The 15,240-nt window shown below is 44.0% G+C and overlaps 1 pseudogene; it reads left to right on the top strand.

The window, feature by feature from the left end:
* Positions 1–408: 408 nt before the first annotated feature.
* On the top strand, positions 409–3,546 carry LOC100063957 (UV radiation resistance-associated gene protein-like; annotated as a pseudogene).
* Positions 3,547–15,240: the final 11,694 nt, after the last annotated feature.

The raw sequence follows: 15,240 nt of genomic DNA, 5'->3' as shown, positions 1-15,240 counted from the left end.
AGGGGAGTGCAGGCATGTAGCTAGATTCAGACATGGTCCAATTTAAGGGCTCAAGTGGGGGTGTAATTTCTCTCTGTCTCTCTCCCTTCTCAGCTGTTTCCCACTTCGTGGCCTTGTTCTCCCTTACGTTGCTTCCTCCTCAAATAGTTGCAACCTCACCACCTCAGTGGGAGGAGAAATTCCTTCTCTTTCCCACCTTCCATGTCCTGATCCAAGGAAAGACGGGGATGCCCACGAGCACTGCCCTCTCCCCAAGTTATGGGTGACATGCGCACCTCTGAACAAATCAGAGGTGTATTTACCGTGAAGCCAATGCAGCTAAATTGTACAATTTGCCAAAGTCAATATTTTGATTGTATCTCTTTTCACTCTGACTTCCCCTCCATCACACTGCTCTTGTGTCCAGCGATGTTGAGTGGCCATAGGTGTTTGTCTAGAGGCAGGTGAGTTGAGTTTACATTTGGTTTGGCCTTTTTGGGATATATTTACATGCTTTGCAATGCCTTCCCTGTATGACTTAGATATTTCTAGCCGTTCTGGTGTAGAAACGGTTCCAGAAACACTCCTATAGGACTTTGGCCCAAATTCCCTGACATCTTGACATGAAGACCCGGTGTCAGAGATCATACTGTGAACAAACGTGTCTAATTGGCACCCAGGACGTGGGGGTGGAGAGTAGAGAAAAAACATGGTTTGAAATGTATGGAGCCAGAAGCTACTCTTTGGAAATTCTTCCAAGCATCAGATGTGTAAAATTATACGTGAAGGAATCCATTCTCATTAACATTAACACTTGGTCACACCAGAAGTTTTCTCCTATCAAGAAGACTTTTGATAATACAGCAGCTACCATGATAAATGCACCCTATATTTTTTCCTTCTTTTGATGACAATTACATGAAATCGAATTTATTAAAACTCCTGAGATTGTAGCCTATGCCTGTGATATTTTTAGAATTTGTCATTTGTTTTAATTTCTCTTCTCTTCACTTAGCACTTTATGTGCCAAGTGCTTCTCTGGTCACCGGGGATACACAAGTAAACACAGCAGATCTCACGGAGCTCTGCACAGGAAATTGTCAGATCTCCACCATGAAATCAAGAGGGCCTTCAGCAGACTTCTCTGTGGACTTTTGGGCAAAAACCGTAGCTGCTAATTCATGCTACGCTTGGACTGATTTAAAAAACACAACACTGGGAGATGGGGTAGAGCAGTCCAGCCTCTCAGTGGCAGGTTTCTGAGCTGCAGAGGTTGCGTGGGTTGTGGCTAGGTGGTGGCAGCTTGATGGCCCCTGGGTCAAGATAAGTGCCACAGTGTTGGTTGGGGGCCCGGTCCCCCCGGTGTCCTCCGTGCTGCCACGTGGGCCCTGCATGTGGAGCTGCTGTCTCAGCAGCGGTGTCTTAGACATCTTCAGAACATTGCTGCTAAGAATATATTAATAGAAATGGCCATCAACTCCTTGACACCTACTTCACACTTCATTTGTGTAATACTGAAAAGATATATAAAGAATTTTATAGAAGTGAAGCAATTAAGAATTCCCTGAATCCAACATGGCCGAGTCTTGATTTTGGAATAATGCCAGATCATCTTGATACATGTTGTTTCCTGGTGAAGATATGGGGTGGGAAGGAGGACATCTATCAGCTCTTGACTGAAGGAAAGTCTGTTTGGATGGGCTGAAATACTTGAGTCAGCAGATTCACACATGCAACCAAATGAAATAATTTGGGGGCTATTATGGTGCTCCATTTGAACATAGGGGTTGTTTGAATGCTCAGAAGAATATTCTTATTCAGGTGGATCAGAACTGTGTTAGCAATTCTTATGATGTCTTCTCTTTACTGTGATGGGGAAACTGAGGCTTAAAATAACTGACCTCACAGCCATAGCTTGTGGATATTGGAGGTGGCATCATGTGAGTCCAGTGAAGGCCAAAGGAAGGCAGATGTTGACTCAATGCTTCACAGAGCCCAATGTGCAATTAAACAGACTCAGGTAACTGTTTAGAAGATTGGAAAGGAAACTGAAGAAAAACCAAGACTCACATCTACAGGCAATGAGCTGAAAAAAGAAAGTGAGCGCCTGCAATTAAAAATTTTGGTGCTTCGAAATGAACTGGAAAGACGGAAGAAAGCTTTGGGACAGGAGGTGACATTACTGCATAACCAAGAAATTGCATTACAGGACAAAGGAAGTACATTTTCAACAGAGCACCTCAAGCTTCAACTCCAGAAGGAATCCCTAAATGAGTTGAGGAAGGAGTGTACTATGAAAAGAGAACTCTTTCCGAAGATTAATGCTCAGTTGACAATTTGTTGCAGGCAATTACTATCTGAGCTTTCCTACATGTACCCTTTTGACTTGAATGAGCATAAGGGTTACTTTACATATGGTTTCAAGTTGCCCACTTTTGAGGACTTCCAAGCAAAAGATGACCGGAAGTGTTGCTGTTGCCCTTGGTTACACTGCACATTTGGTCTCCATGATTTCCTTTTTCCTTCAGGTGGCCCTCAGATATCGTATAATTCATGACAGATCTAGGATCAACAATCAAAGTTAATATCAATGACAAGCTGATTGAAAAGGAGAGAAAGTTTCCATTATACTCAAAATGTGGGGAGAGGTTGCAATTTGATTACGGTGTCTATCTTCTGGAAAAAATATAGCACAGCTAAGATATCAACACAGACTGGGGACTCCAGACTTGAGGCAAACCCTTCCTAAACTGAAAAATGTTACGGAAGACATCACATGCGCCTCCAGTGCAATCCCTGTTCCAAAGAGACAAAGCTCCACATTTAGGGGTGTAGATGTAAGCTTCTCTGGGGGGATCCCTTCAACAGACAAAAGACATCAAAAACAGGCCAGATCAGAGAATGAGAGACTCCAGTACAAATCCTCTGCTCCCAGTTACAAGTCAGCATTAGCCCAGCCTGTGACCACCATACCCTCCATGGGACAATCCGAAAGACAACATCTCTGTCCTCCTTAGATACTTCCTTGGACTTCTCCGAAGAAAAGAAGGAAAAAGGAGTAGACTTGGGTGACAGCTTAAATGGAGGCCATGTGAGTGTGAACACTAGGCAAAAGCAAGGAAAAGCCCTCTCTGGGCATCTAGCCACTGTAAATGGCACTCTCCCACCCAGCGAGCACGCTGGCTCCTCCAGTGTCCAGCTTCTAGGTGACTTTTACCCAGTCTGAGAAGCTGAGCTCTGCTGTGTTGTGGAGCATGCAGAAGAGATCCTTGGGATGGAAGCCACAGGTTCCACCTCAGGAGACCCCGTAGAAGCATTAACCGCGTCCCAGTGGAAAGTGCCGTGGCAGTGGAGTATGACGAACAAGTCCTGGGAGAATTCAAAGGGTTCTTCTGCAGGATCTATGCACTGAATGAAAACGTATCCAGCTTCCGCTGGCCACGCAGGAGCTCTGATAAGCGAAGTCAGCAGACAGACAGTAGGACCAGGACAGGGTCACTGCCTAAAAGGAGGATAAACCTGCACTGGTTACCCTTTGTAATAATCATGGCACAAAATAAACATTAATGAAGAATATTCCTCAGAAAAACAGATGGCGAATCGAAGAAGGACTCAGGATCATTGTGTATGAGTGTGCCAAAGTTAGACTGTGCAGGTAAGGTTTGCTTCTCAGGCCTGACGACTGTTTTAAGGCAAATGTGACTCTTTAGCTCGAGTCATCTTATAGGTGTTTGTCTGCTGTTTTATTTACACTTTTATGTTATCCTCAGAGGGAAGATGACAATATGTTAACAATAAAATGAACTTGTCTTTAGTTTCTCATAAGCATTTACTCTTACCATAGTTCATAAAAGTTTGAGAAAGTTGAATATTCAGAAAAAGGTTTCCACCATTTACTGAAGGCTCCTTGGCCATCCATTAGGTGGATGAATAAGAAGCACATTGGTCTCCTGATCCCCAGGCCTATCTGCCCCTGCCCCAGGCTCCACAGTCAACCTATAGACACCACTGTTACCCCATCTTCACGGGGGATACGTTGTGCATCCCGAACACTGAGGCCATCAGATTCACCAGTTCCTTAATGCAGCAGCCGTGACCTTCCACCTCCTCTAATCAGCCGGGCTCTTGATGTAGTCCTCAAATTAGAAGAAAAGCCTCACCTCTGGTGGATCCCGGGGAACCCGCAAGGACCCCAAGGCTACTACAGTCAGACGGCATCCAATCCCCTTTGGGGGTCAAAGTTTTTATGTGGGCAGATGCTGCAGTCAAAAACTAGGCTTGCCTTCAGCAATGAACTCACCAGACAAAAATCCCTATATGCAAATCTCATGTTGATTTGTTAAATTTCATTTAGAAAGGAAGGCATTGTACACGGTGAAATATATGGAGTCAGGCTGTCCAATGTGCAGACTGCAAGGCAGTTGAGACAGTTGGATTAAGAGACTAGATGAGGCACAGAACACTACTGGCATGTGTGCAATTGCATAAGTATTCACTTATGCTTTTGAAGTCCAGTTGTCATTCCTGGAGCTCAGATTTCATTTGCTATTGTTTTATACGTTATATACCCAAGCTTCAGGGTTGCAAGCTGCTTAAGGAATATTTATCTGTATATCCATGTGTTCCACAGAAGAATAAAAATTGAGTTTTCTTCAGATTTAAAAAAAAAAATCCTACAAGTAACCCAGTAACCCAGCATTGAAAGACATAAAACCAAAAGAGAACCATGTTAACCTCTATTAATAAAACAGAAAAAAACAAAAACAACAAAAGCAAAACTACAATAACAGCAGAGACTAACTTTCTGTGATTATTTGAGGTTGGACCTTGAAATGGTTATAGCTAGTTCTTGGAATTTTATTTCGGCATTTATGTCTTAATGAAACCTATATAATAATGGCCAGGAAATGCATAAACTGCAAAATGCTGCTTTTCTGCACACAAGAGGGATATTCAATGGAGTGAATCAGGAGGTATCGTAAAACCCAGGCACTATTATGCTGGGGAGACATTTTAAAGGGAGAATCAGCCTAGGATTTGTCTCTCAGCTCAAAAGGCACCAGTTTATAAAGCTCTCCCTATCACCACGTACAGCAGCACAGAACAAACGAGAGTAAAAATCTCAAAAAGACACGGCAGGGAGACGCTGGGTAATTTAAATAGAGACAAGACATCTTCCAGATAATAAACAACTTCAGCTGGCATTTAGTGGAATGTATTAGAGAAGCATAAATCTTCTTAATGTAATGAACACTTAAACAATGAACTTTAAAAATCATTGCTGCCAAGAGATTCATGAATTCTCTAAACCAGTATCAAAGTCCCTGCTATAAGGAAGCAGCCATTTCAAATGCAGATGGTGAGGGTGGTGGAAGCCGGCAGAAAGAGAAAGAATCTATAGATTGACAGTAAATGAAAAAGAGACTTTTCCCTTGGCCATCCTCGGCTAAAGGTTTCAGCAATTCCTAGTTAAGACGGATTGAAGAGTTGGAACTCATTACTAGGCCTGTGCTGTTTATTATTCATTTTATGTACACATTCACACACACTCATTCTTAAGTAATCTGAATGGTAAAGTATATTTAGTTTTCATTCCACTGAATGAGTTTAGTTAGTTTTACTTAACCTCCCTGTTGTCTTTACGAAGTCCCGTGTTCAGTACCCCTTCCTGTGAAGTGAAAAGATCTTGAAACGAGACCCGGGGTTAAACTCTGATTCTTCCACTTGTCAGACATGAAACCTCCAGAAGATTGTTTAGTCTTCAAGCTGGTAAAATGAGCAGAATAAAACTGATGCCCAAGGCTTCTGTGATGATTAAATTACTTAAAATATGTAAAGCTTCTATACCAGATATTTGTCACGCCCACAGTCTGAAGGGAAACTTTCCACCTAAATTTCCCGCTGCCTGGGACTAGTCTGCCATGCTTAGCACAGCATGGCCTCCTGTATGAGTTTTGGCCCTGGGTGGCAGCCACCCTCTGGAGCTGAGGAGGAGATTGCCATGCTGCCTAGACTTGTGCCCTCTAGGCCCGTGGAGGCTGTGGCAGTCCTGCCAGCCTCAGCATCCATGGCTCTGCCCTCAAAGTCATTCTTCCTTCATTTCATCCCTTCTCTGTCCCGTTCAGTCCAGGTTGGCAGTGTTTCTGTTGATACAAAAATTCTCAAAAAACTTGGCCTCTCATGCAATTCATGAGCCTCTAAGCCATCAGACAAGAGGCTCCTCCACAGATCTTTCCTGGAGAGCTGCACCTTTATCCCTAGCTTCTGCTGAGATGCTTGATTGGATCCGTGAGTCACATGCCTAATCTCTTTAGCAAGGGGCTGTCCACCCATGCCCTTGGCTCTGTTTTCAGAGCAGGCTATCTGGATAGGCTGAGAATCTTCCAAATCATCAAATGCTGGTTTCTTTTTGCTTAGCAGTCTCTTCTTCAAGTTATTTCTCTCCTCTTGCATTGTGCTATCAGCAGCAAGGAGAAACCAGCCCGCATCTTGGAAATCTCAGCTAAATGTTCCAACTTCAATGCTTACAAGTTCTACTTTCCATCCAACAGAGCACAATTCAGCCAAATCCTTTGCCACATTATAACAAAGATCACCTTTCCTCCAGTTTCCAATAGCACGTTCCTCATTTCTGTCTGTGACCTCTGTTATGGACTGCATGTTTGTGTCCCCCTCAAAATTCATATTTTGAAGCCCTAATCCCCAGCGTGATAGTATATGGAAGTGGGGCCTTGGGAAGCAATTAGGTTTAGATGAGGTCATGAGGGTGAGGCCCTCGTGATGGGGTTGGTGTCCTTATAAGGAGAGGAAGGGAGACTAGAGCTCTCTCTCCACCTTGTGAGGACACAGAGAGAAGGTGGCCATCTGTAAGCCAGGAAGAAGGCTCTCACCAGGAACCAAATCTCCTGACACCTTGATCTTGGACTTCCCAGCCTCCAGAACTATGAGAAATAAAGGTCTGTTGTTTAAGTCACCCAGTCTATAGTATTTTGTTAGCAGCCCAAGCTGACTAAGACAACCTCACAAAAACTACCTTTCGTGTTCATATTTCTGGCAACATTCCGTTCTTGGTGTTATATGTATTCTCTGAGACAATGGAAGCTTTCTCTGCAGCTCTCCTCATTTCTTTCTGAGTCCTCATCACAATCTCCTTCAACATCCATGTTTCTACCAAGAGTCTCTTCAGGGCAGTCTAGGCTTTTTCTATTATGTACTTCAAAACTCTTCCCACCTCTACTCATCACCAAATTCCAAAGCCACGTCTACATTTTTAGGTATTTGTTACAGCAGTGCCCACTTCCAGGCATCAAAATCTGTATTAGTTTCCTAGGGCCGCCATAACAAATTACCACAAACCAAGTGCCTTAAACTATGGAAATTTATTATTGCGCAATTCTGGAGGCTGGAAGTCTAAAATCAAGGTGTTGGCAGGGTTGGTTCTTTCTGAGGGCTGTGAGGGAGGACCTGTTCCAGGCTTCTCTTCTTGGCTTGTAGATGGCTATCTTCTTCCTGTGTCTCTTCACATAGCTTTCTGCCTGTGTCCAAATTTCCCCTTCTGATAAGGTCACCAGTCACACAGGATTAGGCGCTCACTCTGCTTCAGTATGACCTCATTCTAATTTAATGAGTCACATCAGCAATGACCTTATTTTTAAATAAGGTCACATTCTGAGATACTGAAGGTTAAGACTTCAACATTTGAATTTTGAGGACACAGTTTAAATGATAACAGCTCCTTCACTCTGGTAGCAGCCGATTGGTCCAGGGTTGGGCACTTGATCTATAGACTACCAATTTACAGTTGGCTACTGGCTTATGACATTGCCTAGACTGGAAAGGTCACTCTTGGGCATTTGGCTCGAGAAGTCTAGAGACGATCAGAAGTTTCCAGCAATAGCTGAAGCTGAAAGAAACACAGAAAGAGAGTCCCTGAGGTAGACAGGAGTCCCTGAGCAAGCCAGTCATGTGGAAGCAGCAGCTCTGAGTTTTGAATAAGCTATGGTTAAGATCTGTGGTTAAGATAAGCACAGAGGTCAGAGAGAGGAAGCAAAAGGAGACTCAGTAAGCCACACATGGAGAAGAGGAGATGGAGAGAGAAGTGGAGTTCAATGAAGGTGGAGCATTAGGGGAAAAATGGGCGAGATCTTTCTGATGAGGTCCCCAAGGATAAGCAAGGTGTGGTTCCGGGCTCCATGAGGCCCGGTCCTGATTTGGCCTCTACTCTTGGAGTCCTGTATGATCTCTGTCTTCACCTGAACTCTTGTGTGTCTTCTACACACATACACACACACAACAACAACAACAACAACCACCAAGAAACCCACCTGAGCCAGCCCAAGTCCAATTCTAAGAGCCCAATTAAACCAGCACCCAGCTAAAGCATGGCACAGAACTGGTCCTCAACACTGTTAGTTTCCATCTCTCTCCATCAGCTGATAATTGGGTCAAGATTCTGTGGCATAAAGATACCAGGCTAATTGAGCAATGGTCCTTCCAGAGTTATTGATGCCTGAATCTCTTTTACTCCTATACGGGTTTTAATGAGTTAAGGCACCATTAGAATTTAGCTTTTCTTAGTAGTAGATACTTCAGACTGCACAAACCTTGGTATAAGCATTAGGGACCATTTCACTTAAACAACCCTCATTTTTCTGTTTATGAACCCAGAAGAGGAGGTCATCAAAGTGCAGGAGATTTCCTTGCCTTTAGTCTGCAACAGCAAAGGCGGGAGAGGAAACTAATGAGAGCAAAGAGATGGCTGACTGTTGCTAAGCAACCTTTGTTGGCAAAAAATATAAAAACAAGACTCAGAGAGCTTCTAATTGGGCAAATATCTTAGAGAATATTTATAATTCCTGAGAGATTTGTTTTCAGACCATTCCTTTTTTTTATTGAAGCACTTAATCACTTATTTTAGAGATGATTGTCATAATTACATAAAGTTTTACCACTTAAAGCTAATTTTGGAGTGTCACTGATTGATTTCCAAGTGTGTACAGAAGATACCTCAAAATCTTTTTATTTAAATAACCTTCAGAGTGTATATAGTTTATGCATGAATACCACGGCTCTCTGTACCTATAGCCAAGTAAACATCTCCCTGGAGCTAGGATTGCACTGGAAATGGAAATGAAAGAGTGGCCCCTAACTGACTATATGTAAATATGGTCTCTGATTTATCTTGATTTGCCCAGACCTTTCCCAAGTCCTGCATCCCAGGAACCCTCTCAGTCCTAGGCACACTGGGATAGTTGGTCACCCTATCTCTGATTTTATTATTGTACCTAAGATGGTTATATTTGTTTTGGGATGGACCCTGGGGCTAGGGTGGTCTTGGAAGATCTTTTCTGGGCCCAGCTGAATTTCATATCTGGGTGTTTCCCTTGGCTGGTTTGGACTTGATGGGGCGCTAATCATCTTGGTGGAGTCCCAAGAGAAGGTAGTTTGATAGAACTCATTGGAACACCTTTGCAGTGAGAGTGAAACTGACCTCTCTTCCATTTTAGTTTCCTTAATCTGTGTTCTTGGCCTATATCCAAAGTCTGAAATTTCCTCTGTGTTAGGCCCCCAGATTGTTTATATATGTGATGGGTTCCCATCAGGAACATTTATCATCATACAAAGCAATTCCAACTGGTATGCATGTAGCCAGTGTCCAGCATGCGGGAGGGCAGCAATAGATCATGTGTATTTTGGAAGAGAAAGCCACCAGGATGTTCTTATGTTTCCTGGGAAGGGGCACTACTCCCTCTATAGGAGTAGTCGCAAGCTCTGGTACAAATATGGAGGAATTCTCCCAAACCGCCTTGGCCATCAGAGGTCAGGCACAGTAAGTTGACCAACTATGCATCCACCTGTCCCTGAGGTTCTTGGTACATAGTCAAGTTGGCTGTGTAATCAATTGACCTGCATCCCATTGTCTAGGTCACAGAATTTTAAGGTAGCAGTTGGCTATGGATCACTGCAAACTGAGTGCCATGTGGAGGCCCAGGGAAGAGGTGTCCAAGGTGAATAAATGGATGGGAAATGAGATGGCCAGAACGGGTAATTTAACCTACTGACAACGGACTTGAAGGGTAACAATCAGTGCTCATGTAGATAAGGATTATCTCAGGCACGAGGTATCTCTTTCACTGAAAGAGCACAAATAAGAGGAATTGTGTACAGTCCAGATATGCCAGATTTAGGTGAGATATCCTGATATCTGACATGTAATGATTCTATCCATGTAACCTGGCAACACAGGGGTGTGCTATGTCCATGATTAACAAAGGATTACTCAAGGTTCAGCCCGGTAATTCTCTATGTTATCAGTTAATATACTGCAGGAAAGACTCTAACTGAATGTACCACACGGGTGACCCTCAAACAAATCCATGGCAACTCTCACACCTGGAATGGATGTACGAAGGCTCTGCAGTGATTTGTATTATGTGAGCTGATGGCAAAGAGGCTGATAGATGAAATAAGGATGCAGACTTAGCAGCTAGATTTACTAGCACTACAGTTACGTTGTAAAGATGTGGAACGTAACTCAGTTGACAGCCATTAATACATGCTCAGTTGAAGGAATAGGATTATTTTTTAGGCTGGTATTAAGGAAGTATGATGCTGTTGCATTTTTAACTAACAAATGCTGAGGAAGTTATAAGTGCATTGAAAAGAGGATATGGGATTTTGCAGGTGGAGAAAGGTAGATAAAAGCTGAGAGAGAAGCAAAATAAAAAAGGACCCTCAGCACACACTATTTTGGAAAAACAAGATTGCCAGCTTCTGGGCTGTCTTGTTTGAAGAGTGCAATCCATACACAACATCCCCTAACAGGGAAGGAAGAGGTGGTACTATCAGTACCAAAGAGATTCTAATCAGTGAGCCAGGCAAATACACAGAATTCTGAAATTCTGAGTTCAGTTCTTTGGGGTCAGGGGATAATCCTACTCATACTGAGTCAACAAGAGATGGGTGTGGGGGTTGGTATGCAGTGGGGGGACTTGGTGAAGGTTCAGAAATAGCTTTCTATTCCGTCCATCTTGTCCCCAGATCCATCTGTAGACACGTGGACTTTGCTCTAGACTCTTGGGGACTACCTGTGTTTAAGTTCTCAGTCAGTAGAGCTCATCCTTCCTGCACCGTCTTCCTTGCACCGACACACACACACACTCACATGCACAGTCCCTTGGCCGCCCCCCCCCGCCCCCCCGCTTTTTTGTTCATGAGAAAGATTGTTGCTGAGCTAACACCTATGCCAATCTGCCTCTATTTTCGTGGGACACTGCCACAGCATGGCTTGACAAAGCAGTGCTAGGTCAGCGCCTGGGATCTGAACCTGTGAACCCCAGGCCACCAAGGCAGAGCACACAAACTTAACCACTATGCCACTGGGCCGCACCCTCCCCCCCCCTTGGCCCTTTCAAGCCCTTTTGTTATCTGCTCCTTACTCCTCATGTCCTGTCTCTTCACTTATCTGATCTCTGTTATAACACACCAGCCAGCCTCTGCTCCATGGGGGGCTATGAGGTGGGGACACACTTCTTCAGATTCTGATCTTGGAGAGTCCCTACAAACATAATTCCTGCTAAGATATCCTGCTAGGATAAGCTATAAAGCTTATCATGCTAACAGAGTGTCTGCTTCTCTCCCAACCTGGAGATCCCATACAAAACCCTTCCTTCTAATCTCTCAGCCTCAGGAGCCACCAGGTTCCAGAAAAGGGAAACTTGTCCCACTATGAAAGTATTTGAGGTTTATCATCTTTAGAGCACTTACCAGAGCAAAGGGGTCGGAGAGGCTTATTCAGTAAGCAAAGGTTTGGACCAGGAAGGAAGGAAGAAGTCGGGGGTGGGGAGAAAAGGAGGAAGACAAAGGAGAGGCAGCACCCTTTCTGCTGGCCTGTGGGATGAGTCTGACACACAGGCTGTACAACAGGATGGCTGGCATTACATAAACTCCTCTCAGCACTTTGCCTTTGCTGTCCCTTGTCCTTGGAATGCCCTTCCACCAGACTCTGTGTGCCTTGCTCCCTTGCTCCCTTTAGGCTCTGCTCAAATGTCACCTTTCTCAGAGAGGCAGTTCCTGACTGCCTCTGACCTCTCATCCTGCTTTCTTCTTCATCTGTAGACTTATCACCGCCTGACACATTTTGTAGTTATCAGCTTATTGTCTATATTCTTCCCACACTAAAATGCAAGCCTGTGTGAGCAGGGACTTGCCAGTTTTGCTCAGTGCTGTCCCCAGAACAGTTCCTGGCAACATAACAGAAGTTTCATAAATGTTTGTTGGATGAAAATTAGGGATACAAGCTTCTGTGGCGCTTTCTTGATGTCTCCAGGATTCACTCTTTTGGTTTAAAGCAAGTACGATGGGGACTGAGGCATTAGGGCTATGATGTGTGGTCTTCAGCTAAAATAATAAACACCAAGAGCAAGCCAGGCCCTCCTTGATTTGTATATCTCCAGATGCTCCCTGGCAGATAAGTTTCCTTCATATCGTAATCAATTAGGGGGAACCTCTAACACCTGGGTGTCAGTGACCAAGGACTATGGTCTTTCAGACACTGCAAGCCTTTGGATGGGTAGGAGATCTTGGAGAATACTAGTTAGATGCATATAGTGCAAAGCAACTGAGAGTCCCGTTCTTTGGGCCTCAACCCACCCTCTTCACCTCCAGGTAAGTGGACGTCTCCATTTGACAGGCTGCAACTCACTTCAAGTCTCTGCAATAATGTGGACAGAAAAATATCTGCTCGAAAAGAGCTTCAGATCCTAGAATAAAGCAGATGACCCAAGATTAGAAAAAGGGGAATATGGGCGTGGGAGAATCAATTACGTAATTTAACGAGGGGAACATCCCGCTTGGGGTCTGGATTCATCTGTAAAATGTGTCTTGTTCCATCTTATGGTAATTCCCCCTGACTGCCACAGAGAACTTGCATTTTATCCAAAGTAAATATTGCAGGAGATGAAATCTAAGCAGATCGCGTTAGCACTATAAACTTGAGTTCTAATGGGTTTCTCCCACGCTGTGATTTGACACTTTTGTGGTGGAGGGAGACTGTCGTAGGGGGTGCAGATCTGTACTTTTGAAGTGAGCAGTATCTTCTCTAAATTGGTTTTTAACAGATCTACACCTCCAACCCAATCAGTTATGTCAGGCTGAAAAATAAAAATTTTCCTTGGCAATAGTGCCCCCTTCCACCACCTGATATAGAACATCTGGCCTTTTTCTAGCTGTTGGTATCATTTTCCCGCTTTATCTGCACACATGTGTATGCACTTGTCCCCTCTCATCAGTCTGCAGGATTTGCATTCCTTTTCCTTAAACTTGATGGACATCTGAGGGAACTTTGGCAGCTCTGATGCGTTCCCTCTCAAGAAAGTCACGTCCAAGACAGAAGTGTCACCCAAATCAAAGATGCGCTGAAGAGCTGACAGTGAAGGTCAATGGCTTTAGAACAGATGCACTTTTTTTTGTTATTATTTTAAAAAATTTACCTTTCCCATAAGGTCAAGGAGAAAAGGTCATACTTCTATGCAAATCCAGAGCATCCTCTTTGTGCAAAGCCATATGACTGCTGGATTGAAACCTTTCCGTCGTTGTTTGTGCTAGAGGTTTGAGTCAGAACCTTTTCCTGAGTGCCTGCTCCATGCCCAGGACTCAGCTGTGCAACAGGGACAGGGGCTCACAGGAAGAAAAGATAGGACACAATTTTTTGGCATTCCTGAGTGGCTTCTGTGCGGCGGACTGCTCACGAACATCCTTAAACACCTATTCCTAACTCAGTCTTGCTCCCCACAACCTCCTCCATACAGCAGCCTGAGGAGTCTTCCAAAAACAATCAGATGGGGGTCATTACCCTGCTTGAAGCCCTTTAATGTTTTCCCCTGTGTAACATGGGATAAAGTTCAACACATTTAATATGACTTACCCCTGCCCACCTCTCCAGCTCCATCTTTCACCTCTTAGAACTTCAGCTGTGAGCAACATTCTACCTTCTTCAAATACACCTGTCTTCTTGCTCTCAGACTCTCCAATCTTCACCTCTGGACCTTTGCATATGCTATTTCCTCTGCCTCATGTTCCCACTCTACTCCCTTCCTTGCCCCTCATCACCTGGGAAACCCTATTCATCCTCCATTCTCCAGACCAGGTTAGGTCCTCTTTCAAGTGCTTCTGCACAACAGTCTTCAACTCAAATGTGTTTGGGTACAAGACAGGTAAGTCAAATGGGTGAAACTTGCCCTATATGAGACAATTAGGAGTAGTAGAGGGTGTAGTGAATTGGAGAGCGTGTGCTTCTCTAAATAAACAGCCACTTCTCAGCTCTAGACAAGTGTTGCCATTGGGGAACACAAGCCCACTTTGGCCATCTTTACTTATTTCTAAAGAAAAGTTAGAAATGTAGATTTTTATGAGAAATGCCCTGATGTTAAACATGCTGCGTAGGCTCGAATGTGATCCCTGGACCATCAGAGGAGGCTTCTGTTTAATTATCCTAGTTCTTCCCTACTGGACTAAAGGGCAGTGAAGATGGGGGCAAGAGCCTGTCCTGAGCCAGCCCTAATGACCCAGCAGTTAAAGTTCGGCATGCTCCACTTTGGGGGCCTGGATTTGGTTCCTGGGTGCAGAACCACACCACTCATCTGTCAGTAGCCATGCTCTGGTGGCGGCTCCCATAGAAAAACTAGAAGGACTTACAACTAGAATATACAGCTTCGTACTGGGGCTTTGGCGAGGGAAAAAACAAAAAAGAGCCTGTCATTAATTGTTCTACAGTATTTACAATGTCTAGTATGGGATCTAGCACATAGTAGGAGCTTAAGAAATACTGGTTGACAGCTGGGCCTTCACTTCCACACCAGGCTCTAATAGGGCCAATCCAAAGCCCAGACTGGGTGGAGCATGGATCTGAACAACAGGGACATTTATTCTGTTTTCTAATAATCATTACGGCAGAAAAAAACCCACAAAACTTTTTTCATGTGCAACTAAACTACCCATTTATTACACTGGAAACAGTAGCATAATCCCAGTTATAAAGTCTATGTTTCAGTATGTCACGAGAACATGCTGGATTACAGAGATAACTGAGACAAAAGCAAAAAAAAAAAAAATACTGGTTGAATGAACAAATGGCTAAATTGAAATATCAAACCTGGCTATTTTGCAAGCTGTTGCCTCTCAAATCACCAAGCTCTTATTACCAAGATCTGTCTGAAATGAGTTGAGAGGAACTGACTCCTACTACCACCACTCCCTCTCAAA

Source organism: Equus caballus, chromosome 19 (assembly GCF_041296265.1).
Source record: "Equus caballus isolate H_3958 breed thoroughbred chromosome 19, TB-T2T, whole genome shotgun sequence".
NCBI classification, from domain to species: Eukaryota; Metazoa; Chordata; class Mammalia; order Perissodactyla; family Equidae; genus Equus; species Equus caballus.
The sequence above is the reverse complement of the archived record's forward strand: the minus strand, read 5'-3'. Positions and strand labels throughout refer to the sequence as shown.